Source organism: Mastomys coucha, unplaced genomic scaffold (assembly GCF_008632895.1).
Source record: "Mastomys coucha isolate ucsf_1 unplaced genomic scaffold, UCSF_Mcou_1 pScaffold17, whole genome shotgun sequence".
NCBI classification, from domain to species: domain Eukaryota; kingdom Metazoa; phylum Chordata; class Mammalia; order Rodentia; family Muridae; genus Mastomys; species Mastomys coucha.
In genome coordinates, this window is record NW_022196899.1 from 11,434,582 (window position 1) to 11,449,586 (window position 15,005).

At 35.7% G+C, this 15,005-nt stretch overlaps 1 non-coding gene across 1 annotated transcript; it reads right to left on the minus strand.

Annotated features, from left to right (window-relative positions):
• Positions 1-11,989: 11,989 nt before the first annotated feature.
• Positions 11,990-12,134, minus strand: LOC116095189. The gene has a single exon (XR_004120508.1). It is a non-coding gene; the product is annotated as a small nucleolar RNA SNORA48 (small nucleolar RNA).
• Positions 12,135-15,005: the final 2,871 nt, after the last annotated feature.

The following is a 15,005-nucleotide window of genomic DNA, read 5'->3' on the forward strand; positions in this document are numbered from 1 at the left end:
ATCAAACAACTTTTATAATACTTATTTTTATTATAATATTTTATAAATTTTAAAGAATATGACAAAAAGGATATTGTAGGTATTGAAGGGGGGTCTATGGGAGGAGCAGTGGTATAAAAGGGAAACAAGAATGTGATTCAATTATATTTAATGAAAATATGTTTTTAAATGTTAACAAATACAAAAAAATAAAGTTTTTATTGCAGAGGGTTTTTTAACCTCTTTTTTTGTTTATATTCTAAATATTTTATTTTATTTTATTTTATTTTAGAAACTGGGAAGAGGAGCGTGTTCATGATCTCTTTCTCAGCATGCTTGTTACTTATATGTATTAAGACAGGTCAATTTTACAAGTCAATTATATATCATAACACTTTGCTGAAATTACTAGTAATTTCTACATTTTTTCTAGTCAAATTTTGGGAATATTAGGTATAAGATAATATAATCTTCAATTGAAAATAATTTGACTTAATATTTTCTCATTTGTATCCCTTCTCATGCCTTATTTCTCCAGCTAATGCTTCTATAACACTTTGGATGAGCAGGAGAGATAGTGGGTAGTCCCCTCCAATTTCTGATTTTAATGGGAATTATTAATGGTTTTATTCATTTAGGATGATATTGGCCAGGGCCTTGTCATACATAACCTTTATTATGCTGGAACATGTTTCTTAAAGTCATAATTTTTCTAGCGCTTTTATTAAGAAAGCATGTTGAATCTTATCAAAGACTTTTTCTTTTTCTTATTTTTTTTTGCTTCCATTGCTCATATGATTCTTGTATTTTTTGTCCATTTGGTTTATTACACTTACTTCTTTTTTTATTTGTTTGTTTTTCAAGACAGGGTTTCTCTGTATAGCCCTGGCTGTCCTGGAACTCACTCTGTAGACCAGGCTGGCCTTGAATTCAGAAATCTGTCTACCTCTGCCTCCCAAGTGCTGGGATTAAAGGTGTGCGCCACCACTGCCTGGCTACATTACTTCTTATATATGTTAAAAGAGTAAAAAATAAAACAATGAAAGAAAAATGTACATTATATACTTACATGAAATCATAAAATATGAAATACACATTAAAGCATAATAGAAATATTTAAAATAGTTTTAAACTATACTTCCCCAAAATAAACCTGAACTTCAAATAAACTTGCAAGAAATTGTAAGGAATCAAATCTGTATCAACTTAGAAAGAAATTTGTATCATTTAAGTCTATGAGGGCATATAAAATTGCCATTTTAGGTATGTACTAGAAAAATAAGAATAAACTCACAGACATCCATAAATTTTTATTTCAGTATTATTCATAACAGCAAAAGCTTAGAGACATGATTGATAACTGTCCTCTATGAGAAAACATATAAACTGAAATAAAAACTCCCAACGGAATATTCATCTTTAGGAAGAATTAAAGGTCATGCATAAAAACATAGCATGAGTTGTATAGACTGAAAACTTTTGCCATCGGTATAATTTCTAAATTAATTTGAAAAATATGTATTAGGTAAACATGTTGAAAAAGATAGCCTTAAGTAGTATAGAGGTCAGAAACCTCAATGAAATTAAGAAATACATATTCAAAATAGCAATAATTACTGTGAAAGATGTTATATTTTACTATGTCATTAGCTAGGCTTATATAGAAAGTCCATGGGTATCATTGTTGGATTATTGCATCTTTTACTGGCTGAAAGATTTTATAACAAAGCAAATGAGATTTGTATTTGTGGCAACATGCCAAGTTAAATGTATAGAGTAATAGTATCTTTAGATGTAGCATAATAAAATTAAAAAACAAAAGCTGAGAAGTGAAAATTAAATTTGTAGCTGTAAAACACATATCTTTGGAGGTCAGGAATGGAGTAAACGCACAATCCCTGTATCAAGCATGAAGTACTAGATTCAGTGTTTGCTCAAGTTAAATCTGTGGACCTTATAGCTGATCCAAGGCCTATAGTAAGAACTCAACAACAGGAGGCAGGACGCAGGCCCTGGTTTTGAGGAGAGTGAGGGTGGAGTGGTCATCACACTAAAATGAAATTTTCTTAAAAACTTAGTGCAGAGGACAAAAAGAGAAAGATCTTCTAATCAGACTATCACTGGATCTTTTAGACCTGGATAAGGACAGCAGAAAAAATGGTGAAACATATTCCTGTGGAGGTTTCTAGTTAGATTAATATGTGGAGGTTTCTAGTTGGATTAATACCTGTGTCCTAAAAACTGCTTATGTTTTGCTGCTGCAACCAAAAAATTGGTAGTTGTACACGAAGTTTCTCTTCAGATGATTACATTTTAAATAATGACCTAAAAAAATTTCTGCAAGGAAAATTGCAACCAACATGAATTTTTAATTTAAACAAAAATCATTAATCAGATGAAGAAATCAAAATTTCAATGAGCAATGTCAACTTTCTCTTCAGTGACAGATTCAAGTGAGGATGCCTCTGAACTTCCAGCAACTATCTAGTGGGGTGGGGATTACTTTCTTTACTCACAAGAACATCATCTGCATGATTGTTAGGAGAGGCCTTTAGCTGCATTTAGGGCATCACTGCTGGGGCCTTACAGAGGAAGAGTCACTCTCTTTCCAGGGTCCTACTTCCATCAGTCTCAGGTGACCGAATTTTCACGCTTCATGCTTCCTATGGTCACTGACACAGGACTTTTGTGCAGCTGAGCACTGCCTAGATAAACACCATTGTGCTCAATTCTGTGCCTTTTGTGGAATACAGGAAACTTTTGCTCTCTTAGACCTATTTCTCATCCTTTTCTACAATGAATTATTACAGTGTCCACAGTGAAAATATTTCCTCTCTACAGAAATCTTGTGTAGCTCATTACTTCCATTTTCTGTTTAGAATTTAAATTTTAATTCTTGGGAATGTTTATATCTGTATACTATATATAAATAATTTTCATCCTGTTTCTCTCCCTTTTTCTGTGCCATCTCACTTCTCAAATTTACAACCCCTTCTTTAATCATTAGTTATATAAGTAAAAACAAGCATATATTTATATACATATATACATGTTATACCTACTTATATGTTGCTAATTTCATTTATATTTGCTCCTATGTACACATCTAGGAATGACCACTCAGCATTGATAACCAGCCAAATGTCTCATTCCTGAAGAAGTCTGCATTTCCATATTTCAACAGCCATTCATTTCAAACTGCCCTTTATCTAGGAGTAAAGCTCCATGAGGTTTTTACTGCATTTATTGTCATGTCAGCTGGTGATGTCACTGTGAAGGCCTTCTTTAGGTGACTACAGTGTTGAGATTTTGAGGATAGAGCTTCCCTATAATATATAGAAAACACTATCTGGCTAAAGTTCTCCTGGTTGCTTATTACCATATTTCTACCTGCTATTCCATGATGTTCCCTTAGCCTAATGTATAGGGATTGGTTACAGATCTGCCAATTTATGTTGTGCATGCCATTGTTAGTTCCTCTCTGTATTTTGATGAGATGAGATATGGAGTCATGTAATGGTTTCTATCTGTAGTAAAAAGAAACTTTTTGATGAACACTAAAGTAATAATTATCTATATATGTAAAAATAAATATTTAGAATGAGACTTGAAAATATACTGGTAGTACTATGTCCAATTTTGTGAGGAACTGACAAACTGATTTCCAGAGTGGTTGTACCAGCCTGCAATCCCACCAGCAATGGAGGAGTGTTCCTCTGTCTTCACATCCTCACCAGCATCTGCTGTCACCTGAGTTTTTGATCTGCATTCTGACTTGGTGTGAGGTGAAATCTCAGGGTTGTTTTGATTTGCATTTCCCTGATGACTAAGGATGTTGAACATTTCATTAGATGCTTCTCATCCATTCAGTATTCCTCAGTTGAGAATTCTTTGTTTAGCTCTGTACCCCATTTTTAATAGGGTTATTTGGTTCTCTGGAGTCTAACTTCTTGAGTTTTCCCAGCTATACCACTCCTAGGCATGTACCCAGAAGATACTCCAACATGTAATAAGGATACATGTTCCACTATGTTTATAGCAGCCTTATTTATAATAGCCAGAAACTGGAAAGAACCCAGATGTTCCTCAACAGAGGAATGGATACAGAAAAGGTGGTACATTTACACAATGGAATACTACTCAGCTATTAAAAACAATGAATACATGAAATTCTTAGGCAAATGAATGGAACTACAAAATATCATCCAGAGTGAGGTAACCAAACACAAAAGAACACACATGGTATGCACTCACTGATAAGTGGATATTAGCCCTGAAGCTAGGAATATCCAAGATATAATTCACAGACCACATGAAGCTCAAGAAGTAAGACCAAAGTGTAGATACTTCATCCTTCCTAGAGGGGGGAATAAAATACCCATGGGAGGAGATAACAGAGACAAAGTGTGGAGCAGAGACTGAAGGAAATGCCATCCAGAGACTGTTTCACCTAGCGATCAATCCCATATACAATTACCAAACCCAGATACTGTTGTGGATGCCAACAAGTGCTTAGTGACAGGAGCCTGATATAGTTGTCTCCTGGGAGACTCTGCCAATGCTTGACAAAGACAGAAGTGTATACTCTTAGCAAACCATTGGACTGAGCAGAGGGTCCCCAATTGAGGAGCTAGAAAAAGGACCCAAGGAGCTGAAGGGGTTTGCAGCCCCATAGGAGGAACAACAATATGAACCAACCAGTACTCCCATAGCTACCAGGTTCTAAACCACCAATCAAAGACTACACATGGAGGGACCTATGGCTCCAGTCACATATGTAGCAGAGGATGACCTTGTTGTACATGAGTGGGCGGAGAGGCCCTTGGTCCTGTGAAAGCTCAATGCCCCAGGGTAGGGTAATGCCAGGACAGGAAATTGGAAGTGGGTGAGTTGGTGAACAGGCAGAGGGAGAATGGCATAGGGGGTTTTCTGAGGGGAAACGAGGAAAGGAGACAACATTTGACATGGAAATAAAGAAAATATCAAATAAAAAAAAAAGAGAAAGTATACTGGTTTAGGAAAATGGTAGTCGTTAAGTTCTGATCTGGGTTCATATCTCAGGAGGCCATGACCATTGGCTAGGTTTTCAATACCAGGCATGAATTATTTCCTACTGAGTGGGTCTTAAATCCAATGATTTAGTTGTTGGTTACAGCCGAGATATGAATGTCACTTACTATACCCTTGAAGCATCTCTTATCATGCAAGTCATGTTTGTGATTAACATCCCTTCATGTAGGAATATTAAATGCTTTTATTCCTTGGCTGCTTGCAAAAAAATTTCAGGCAATTCTAAGAAGCTAGTAAAAACTAGTCCTAAGAGAAGAGTTCTAGATGAGTTCTAAATTTTATGAATTTGGTTTCTGAAATGTGTGATGTCTTTAGCAATACGGTCTTTTTTCTTTCAGGTGCTCCATGGTGACTAAGGGCAACAATAGCCCATAGTCTTTTTGGACTCTCTTGAACAACTCAAAGGGATTTTTCCATTGCCTGGCACTGGGATGTTCGTTGGTCTATAGTTCTTCAGAGAAGGATTATCACCCCATGTGGTATACCTATATTTAAACTACACACACACACACACACACACACACACACACACACACACACACACACCACTTTAAATTTATAATAAAGGTTATAAATAAATCGTTCTTACTGCTATTTCCTTTGTACCTCCCTTTCCCTCTCCTCTTCCCAATTAATGTCCCCTATGTTTTCTCATTTCGTAGCAGAAATGAGAAAACATCCTACTACCCCTGTGTCTAGAGTTCCCTCTCTCCCCTCCCTTTCCCATCCACCATAATCCTATTTTATTTTTCCTGATTTCTGTAATTATTCCAGGTATACACACACATCTAAAGACTCTGAACTACAACACACCAATAAGAGAGAGTATGTAACATTTGCCAGGAGATGTCTGATTTACCTCACTCACTATAATATACCCAAATGGAATTCTATCTAGGCTTCAAGAAAATTAAAGAAAACAGAAATCATAAACTTTGCAGGTTAATCAGTAGAGCATTTTCCTTCTCCTTTTGTGATAGCTGTCCTGTCTTACAGGTGTGGATATTTGCTCCTCAATGCTGCTTCTCAGTCATGCTTCCCTGTGACCTTTTAATTATACTGAGTTTGAATTCACTGTCTTTATACTATATATGTTTTAAACCACGACACTACCAGAATGGATCTCTCAAGGCCCACAATTTTATGCTTCCACACAGTTTCACTCATTGCAAACATTCTTTTGCCTTGGGCGAACCCTTCCTGCTAATCTGAAGCCAACCTTTTCTGGAGGAAAAGATAGCTGGCTTCCATTTCTGATTCACACAAGGTGAGCCAGCAATTTTTCTCTTTTGTCTTCTATTTCTATATTTCCTTTTCCTTTATGTATCATAAAGAAAACACAGCACACTAAACCTTTATTCTTAAACCCACAGATAACTGAAACTCTCAGCACACAAGGAAATTTCTCTTTGCCACAGGCAGAGGTTATTACAAAAATCATAACCGATGAAAGTAGAGATAACAAGTATTGTGCAGTGTGCAGCTTTAACTGATACATGGACAACACGTCTCCTGCATCCGAGGCTTAAGGAACATCACAGAAGAAGAGGCCAGAATATTCTCAGAGTCAGAAGACCAGAGAGTAGTCTGTGAGATTGCATCTCCTCAACATTTCAAGGATGCTTCAGTTATGACAACTCAATAATATGGCTATGGAAGCAGGACTTGGAAATAGATCATCAAAACACATGAAAACATGTAAGGGAGAGTTCCATCCATAGACAAAGAGCTACAGGCAACTTTGTGTGCAGAGAATGGGAGAGGGAGTCCTCCTTTGGGAAGAAATACTAAGAATACTAATCGTCAGCCTTGAAATCAAATACATACAAGTCATATTATTATAATTTCAAAAATTACTCTTAACTATTTACTTTTAACAATAAAATAAAATCTAATCTTTATTTAAAACATGTTTTTAGATATTGAACAATTTTGAGCAAAAATATCTAAGGATTCTAAGAATGGTCTAAGAATCCACCCTCTCTCTTTCCTTATGTATTGTTGTCTACTCTGCTTCCATTGTTGTTCAGTTTGTTCTCTCAACTACTCCATGACAGGTGTCTTTGCCAAGACCTTTTCTGTTTCTAGTTCTCTTCCTTTTTCTTTCCTATTTGTGGATCATATCCAGGTCCCTTTTTCTGAAATGTTTAATACTACGCTTTACTGGCTATTCCCTTCATCCTGATCTTCTTTATGGCATATTACTAGTTGGACCCTTATCTTCTTCCATCGATATATCTCATAAAATTATCTAAAATTACACTACTCAAAACCATAACTTCAGATCATTTCTCTTTTTTGGATTTCTTTCTTGACATATTACCTCTATAAAGACAGAATTTTATATTTATTTTCTTTTTTAGTTTGCTTTTAGTTTTCAAGTTATTACACAAGAACCTGTTATAAAATAACCATTCAATGTATAGTAAACATTTTATGAATGAGAATCATTTTGAAGCATCAACAAAACATCAAAAAATATATAAAAATAATGACTTCTTTCAAAATAGCTAAGGAACAACAAATTAATAAAACAGATTTGAAAATAAAATCTACAGGAAATGTAAATCAAAGTAGTGTAACTAAAATAAAAAGGAATAAGATATATTAAGAATGAAGAGGACAGAGATAAAGGAGAAAATTTTATCCTTGAAAAAAAACTATGAAAATCATTTCAAATGTGACCAAGAAATAAGAACTATATTAATAAGTGTAGAAGCTAAAGAATGCCTGAAATAAACTTAATTGAAATTCTGAAATATAGATCATTTATAGCACAATAGCATTATTGGATGCTAGTGGATTTGCCTGATACAGATTTCTCAGAATTGATATAAACATGAATCCTAAGTTTTAATGACTAACAGAATTAAAAAATAGACTCAAATACTCTCACATCAGAGTGGTACTAAAGAATATAACAAAGCCTGTGGACTTTTGACTGTCCACATCTACATGTCGGTTGTTATCTTTGCTCCCCTCAGGTTTAGCCAGTCATGTTGGTAAGACATTATGGATACAGGTTCTGATATTATAAGAAGACAGTCTCACAGCAAATGTCCTGATCTTCAGGACTGAAATTTATTGTAAAGATTTTTAAATAAAGATGAAAACCATGAACCACCTTGACATACAGATAATGAGATCAAAAAAGACTTTAATTAACATAGGAAGTCAAAAGACAGAATGATGACTTCATAAGTATGGAGTGAATAGAATTATGTAATTGGTAAACCTATAATTTTGTAATAAATGAGACTGGGCCTAGTAAAACATACCTTTAATCCCAGCATTTCAGAGGAAGGTAGATGTTGACAGTTTGAGGCCAGCTTGATCTATAAAAGTCAGTTCCAGGACAGAGAATGATGTTACACAGAGAAACCCTATCTCAAAAACAAAAGGAAGAAGAAGAAGAAGAAGAAGAAGAAGAAGAAGAAGAAGAAGGAGAAGGAGAAGGAGAAGGAGAAGGAGAAGGAGAAGGAGAAGGAGAAGGAGGAGAAGGCGAAGGAGAAGGAGAAGGAGAAGAAGGAGAAGAACAAGAACAAGAACAAGAAGAACAAGAACAAGAAGAACAAGAAGAACAAGGACAACAAGAAGAAGAAGGAGAAGGAGAAGAAGGAGAAGAACAAGAACAAGAACAAGAAGAACAAGAAGAAGAAGAACAAGAAGAAGAAGAACAAGAAGAACAAGGACAACAAGAAGAAGAACAAGAAGAAGAAGAACAAGAAGAACAAGGACAACAAGAAGAAGGAGAAGGAGAAGGAGAAGGAGAAGGAAGGAGAAGGAGGAGAAGGAGAAGGAGAAGAAGAAGGAGAACAAGAAGAAGAAGAAGAAGAAGAAGAAGAAGAAGAAGAAGAAGAAGAAGAAGAAGAAGAAGAAGAAGAAGAAGAACAACAACAACAACAACAACAACAACAACAACAGTAACAGCAACAACAACAATAATACAGGGCTAAAGAGAGTGCTCAGCAGTTAAAGGCTAGGCTTACAACATCAAAAAATATGTACAATAAAATAATTTTAAGACCTATATAACTGAAAAACTTGTACTATGCTACTGTTCTTGAGCTTTTAAAATGAAGAGCCATAGCCTGTATGGTTTTAAACAACAAATGTTGTTTCATGGGTTTAGAAGAAAAAAAATTCAAAATCAGTGTAATAACAAGATGATCTCCCCTTTTTCGCTGGAGGATAATCATTCCTTTTTACATTCCAGATCATAAGGGTTTGCTCCAGCAGTCTGCATTCCAAGGCTTGTCATATGTAATTCCCATCTCAAGCTCTATGTTTACATACTTTTTCTTTTATAATTCTGAGCCCTGGGAGTTCCCCTTTAAAATTATTTATCATAAGTATCAGTGACTTTCAACATATACAGATGTCTTAGGATTCCTTTAGTATGAAATGACACCATGACCAAGGAAACTCCTGTAAAAGACAACATCTAATTGGGGTTGGCTTACAGTTTCAGAGTTTCAGTCCATTATCATCATGGTGGGAAGCATGGCAGCATCCAGGCAGACATGGTGCACGAGAGGGAGCTGAGAGTTCTACTTCTTGATTTGAAGGCAACCAGAAGTGGTTTCTCTTCTGCACAGTGGCAGCACCTGAGCATAGGAACCCAAATCCCACCCTTACAGTAATGTACTTCCTCCACCAAAGCCATACCTATTCCAAGAAGGGCACACCTAATAATGCCTCTTTCTGTGGGCCAAACATATTTAAACCATCACATATGTAGAAAGTTCATCTCACAACAACTTGCACATTTCTTTCAAATGAGATGAATTATTAGGAAAAAATTATATGATGCAAAATATAATTACACGTAAAATGAAGGAAAGCCTACAAAAGATTTACACTTAAAATTCTTAATACTAATGGCATGAAAGTTGGCAGATGGTTAGTTGGAATGCAAGCATTCTAACATTCCAGAATTATTTGGGAAGAAAGAAATAAATTGATAATCATACATCTTGTTAATACAAAATTTTTGAAGATGATTTTATATAATATAAAATATACTTTACATACTAGTTGATACAAAAATAAAATAGACAAGCCATATAAACAAAAAATTTAATCTAAATAGATAAGAATTAAAGAAAAACAATGGTAAATATATTGAAGAAAATAACAATAAATACCAATTAGAATATAAAAATTACAAGATATGTGAATAGTTGCAAGGTGAATGTTCTACCTGAGACATAGATCAGTAAAAAGAATGAAAAGGAAAAATGCAAGCTTTTTTGGTACAGAGGAAACTTAGTTCCAATAAAATATTAAAAATAAAATAATCCAAAAATATATATGGAATAAAAACAAATGAAAAAATCTGTGGCCATATTAACATTATATAAAACAAATATATAAAGACAATGATGTACTGAAAAATGTTGTTGTCAGAGGTTTATATCAATTCTGAATTTGTGAATCCAAGTCTACCGAAATCGTAGGGTTGTGCCCTGAGTCCATGGGAAACCCAGATGAGCCCAAGAATTGCAAACCCGCTGCAACTTGCAAAAGAGTCCATTTTTATTTCGAGTCCTGACTCAGATCACATGCCTCACACTCACAGGGTAAATGTTGGCCTGTGCTGACCAGTCAAGAAAGCATTGGGTTTCTATACTTTAGGAATTCTTTGAATGCTCAGGGTGAAGGGGAGTGAGAGGCAGTAACCATTTCATGGGGCAGAACTGAAGCTGGTAGGAGTATTAAATGGGTGTCTGTTGTGTGGTTATCAGGAACTAATTTTGTGGCTAGCCATAGCTGTCTGTGATCTCTGATTACCTTTTTCTGTGATTTAAATGTGGGGCCCTAATCTTTGAGTCTGTTATTTCTTTAAGGTCCCAAGGACAGGCACCTGGAGAGCTCAGAGAGACTGCTGGTTCTGGTGATGCAGAGGCAGGGAGGATGTCTCCTGCTAGCATTTTGGTTCCTCAAGATGTTTTCATTAAGGGGAGGGAATTATGGGCAGTGCCATTCTAAGGCTAGACTGGGGTTCCCTCAGAGCAGCCAGAGAGGGGGAGGGAGCCCTGAGCTTGCTGCAGGGGATGCAACAGAGAAACCTGACTATTGCACTTTCCACTGGCAGGATGGAAAAATGGGAGCATCTTTGGGAAGAAATGCAGGGACAAACTGTCTATGCACAGCATTGGTCTATGGTAAGGCTTTAACCACTGAGAGTTAGCATTAGTAATGCAGGTGTTACAACAGTAGCAATAAAAATTACATAAAAAAAGATAAATAGAGACATCATTACAGGTGATGTAAACTTGGATTGATGGAGGATTTTTATTATAGTTGTCTCAGAAATTAAATGATAAAAACATTGTCTACTGAGTGTACCAAATGGTAAGCTTTACCTATAGAGCAGGTATAAAATCTAACTATGTACTACTTCATCTGAGCCCTTATCATCACGATCAGCTCTTCTATGTTATCCAGGGGAGGTGTAGGACTGGCTCCCAAGAGTGCTGAAGCTGGTTAGGGGAAGGGTTAACTCTCTCAGGCCCATAACACTGTGAAACTCATAGATGGCCATCAGTTGGCGGCTCAGTCTTGTGCTTCACCATGGCCCTAGATGGAGCAGCTGGCTACTCACAACAGGCTATTCCTTTCTACCTTCAAGTCTCCTATTCTATCTCTTTTCACAATGCTCAAGTTGTTCCATTTCTCTTTCTCTCACATCTGACCTCCACATACTTGAGGTGGCTTCCCCTAGAAACTGGCCATGAAATTTGCAAACTCCTGGGTGACAATCCTCCATTTGCACTACATGGTATGGTGGCAATCAAGTGTGTAGTGTCTATGGCTTGCTTGTTTCATGTACTGGAGGGCAAGTCTAGGGTGGCATGGCAAAACACAGGTCTCTGTCTGTTTTTCTCCTCCCACACTGTACTGCTTCGCTTTGATTTGATCTGATTTGATTTGGTTTTTATGAGTCCTAGGCATAAGACAGGTTAGGCCCTCAAGCCACAAATCAAGGTAGGATAAAGAAAAGGCTGCCATCTGCTCTGCCGCTGACTGACATAAGAACACCACCACCAACAAGGTGTCTCTTTTCCCATTGCCAGTAGGTAGGTTTATTTATGAATGAAATTAATTCTTACAGGTTCAAGATGAAAAAAATGTATGAGCCATCAAAAAGAATACTCAGGGATGTTTAATTTACATAGTTCATTAATAAAAAAGATAACTTCCTTTAATGTACATATATTCTTAAGAAGTAATGAAGAAAATGAATAAACAAATAGGAATCAAATATTCTGCACCAGACTTGATTGTTGATAGCAAAAAGATTCGTCTGAAAGAATCTAAGGTGTAAGACTTACTCTGCCACTGGAATTCTATAATGTTCCTCCTGCATTTGTTTGTTTGTTTAATACGTATGCATGTTCTATATGCATGTGTGCCTGTGTGTACTACATTCTGCCTTGTGCCAGTAGAAGCCAGAAGAGTGTTCAAGTTAAACTCCTGGAACTAGAGTTTTAAATAATTATGAGCCATCAGGTGAGTGCTAGGAATCAAATTGAGGTCCTCTGTATAAACACTGAGTGTTCCTAATTACTTAGGCATCTCTCCAGCCTCTTTAGTTTTAGTAACTCAAACCAAAAATATATAAAAAATTCATTTTTTGAAAACTTTTAAGAAATCCATAGAATTTATCAATAATCTCTACATAAGATCAATGATATCTAAATTTGTACAAGCCAACAACAAATGCTAAAATGAGTTTTACAAGTAAATCCAATAGACTATAAGTATTTTCATTCAGGAGTAAGTAGCTCAGGTTTTTTGGTTTGCTTGTTTGTTTGTTTTTGAGTTTTTAAGCTTTCAGTTGATTCTGTTCTTGCTTGAATGCATGAAAGATACTAAAAAGAATGATATGACTGCTCCTAGGTATGTTGGAGGAGACATTTTATTATAAATATGTAGGAGAACATATCGAGAATCAGAGATATCTGCATGAGTCCAGAGTGGATATAACCCTGAGCCATGTGAGAAGGTGGTAGAGAAAATGAGAGGGGACAGAGGGGAAACAAGATGCATCAGCCAGGATGCCCAAAGGTATGAAAGGGAGAGGGAGCCAAATGACGGAATTATATAGGGAAAAGCAGACCAGCCCTTGTACTGTAGAGTTCAGAGTAGTGGGCAGAATATGCAAGCCGGGAGGATACTGTAACAGGTAGGGGCTCAGGAATACAGGGAAAACCTACAGGCCAGTGTTTGCTTTGATGTTGAATGCTTAGCCATTTACCCTAGGGTTTCAGACTTGCATTTTTTGGTTGCTCATGAACAGCTTTAATCCATGGGGGGGGGGGGGTCACATAAGGTTCAGGGTGTTATTTTATTTTATTTTTTTATTTGTTGAGACTTGCTTTGTGTCCAGGTATATAGTTAGATTTTGGAGAAAGTTCCATGAGACACAGAGAAGAAGGTGTATTCTGTTGTGTATGGATAAAACGTTGTATAAAAATCTTTTAGGTTCCTTTGGCTCACGAAGTCATTTGGTTTCAGCATTGCTCTGAATGGTTTGACCTGTATTTGCAATAGAGGGTATTGAACTTCCTCACCATCATTGTGTGAAGGGCAGTATATGATATTAGCTCTTACAGTTTCGTTTAGGAGCTCTGTTACCCTTGTTTACGGTCCACATATGTTTAGAATGTCAATAAACCCTTGATGGATTAGTACTTTTGATTATGATAGCGTACTCCTTATCTCTCCAGGTTCATTTTGGTTTAAAGCCTATTTTCTCAGATATTAAAATGACTACACAAGTTTATTTCAGGGTTCCTTTTCATTTGCTTGGAGTAACTTTCTATTCTTTTACCCTGGGATGATGATATTTTGTTGTTTTGTTTTGTTTTGTTTTGTTTGATGAACCAGTAGGATGGACCCTGGTTTTTGTATCCAATATGTTACTCTTTGTCCTTGTATTGGCTAGTTGTAACCATTAATGTTGAAAGTTATTGATGAACAGTAATTGTTGATTTTGTTATCTCGTTTTTGGTTTGCTTTTGTATGTACTTTCCTCCATTTTTGATTTGCTTGTTTAAGATTATGTATTCCTTCTGTTTCATGAGATATGGTTAGCCTCTTTAGGTTGAAGACTTCCTACTATTGTTTTGGTTTTGTTTTGTTTTGTTTTGTTTTTTTTGTTTGTATAGCTGAATTTGTAAATAGATACTGCTTAAATTTAGACTTAGTGTGGTAATGACTTGATTTTTTCCATCTATTGTAATTGAGCAATTGCTTGCTACATTACTTTCATATGGTACCAAAGATACCTTAGAGTTTATTAAAAAAAAACAAATATCTCCAGCTCACTAGGACTTTTCAAGTCTACTATGTCTGCCTTTATATGTTCCTGATCTTTTCCCTTGCAGCTGGTAAGATTCTTTCTTGCTTGGTATCTTTATTTCTTTGTTCTGCATGATTATTATGTATTGTGGGGAATTTCTTTTTCTGATGCAGCCTATTTATTATTTTTGTACTCTTCATTGTCTTTATAGGCCCATCTTTCTTTGAGTTTAGACATTTTTCTTCTATGTTAATATTAAATATATTTTTGTCTCATTGACCTGGGCTTCTTTCTTTCTCCCCTATTCTTATTAGTTTTACATTAGACCTTTTCATAGTGTCCCAGAATTTGTTGTATGGCTATATATGTAAAGATTTAACATTTTCTTTGGCAGAGTATCCATTTTTTTCTTTCATTTTTAATGTCTAAGAGTCTATCATTCATCTCTTGTTTTTTGTTAGTGAGACATGCTTCTGAGATTTCTTTTCAAGTTCTTAAAATTTTCCTTTCCAATGTTCAATGTTCCTTCAGATTGTGTTTAATTGATTCTATTTCCACTTCAATGTCTTGATCATTTTTTCTTCATTTTACTTCGCTATTCTCATAGGTTTCACTAATTGATTCATCCCCTTTGAAGTCTTGAGCA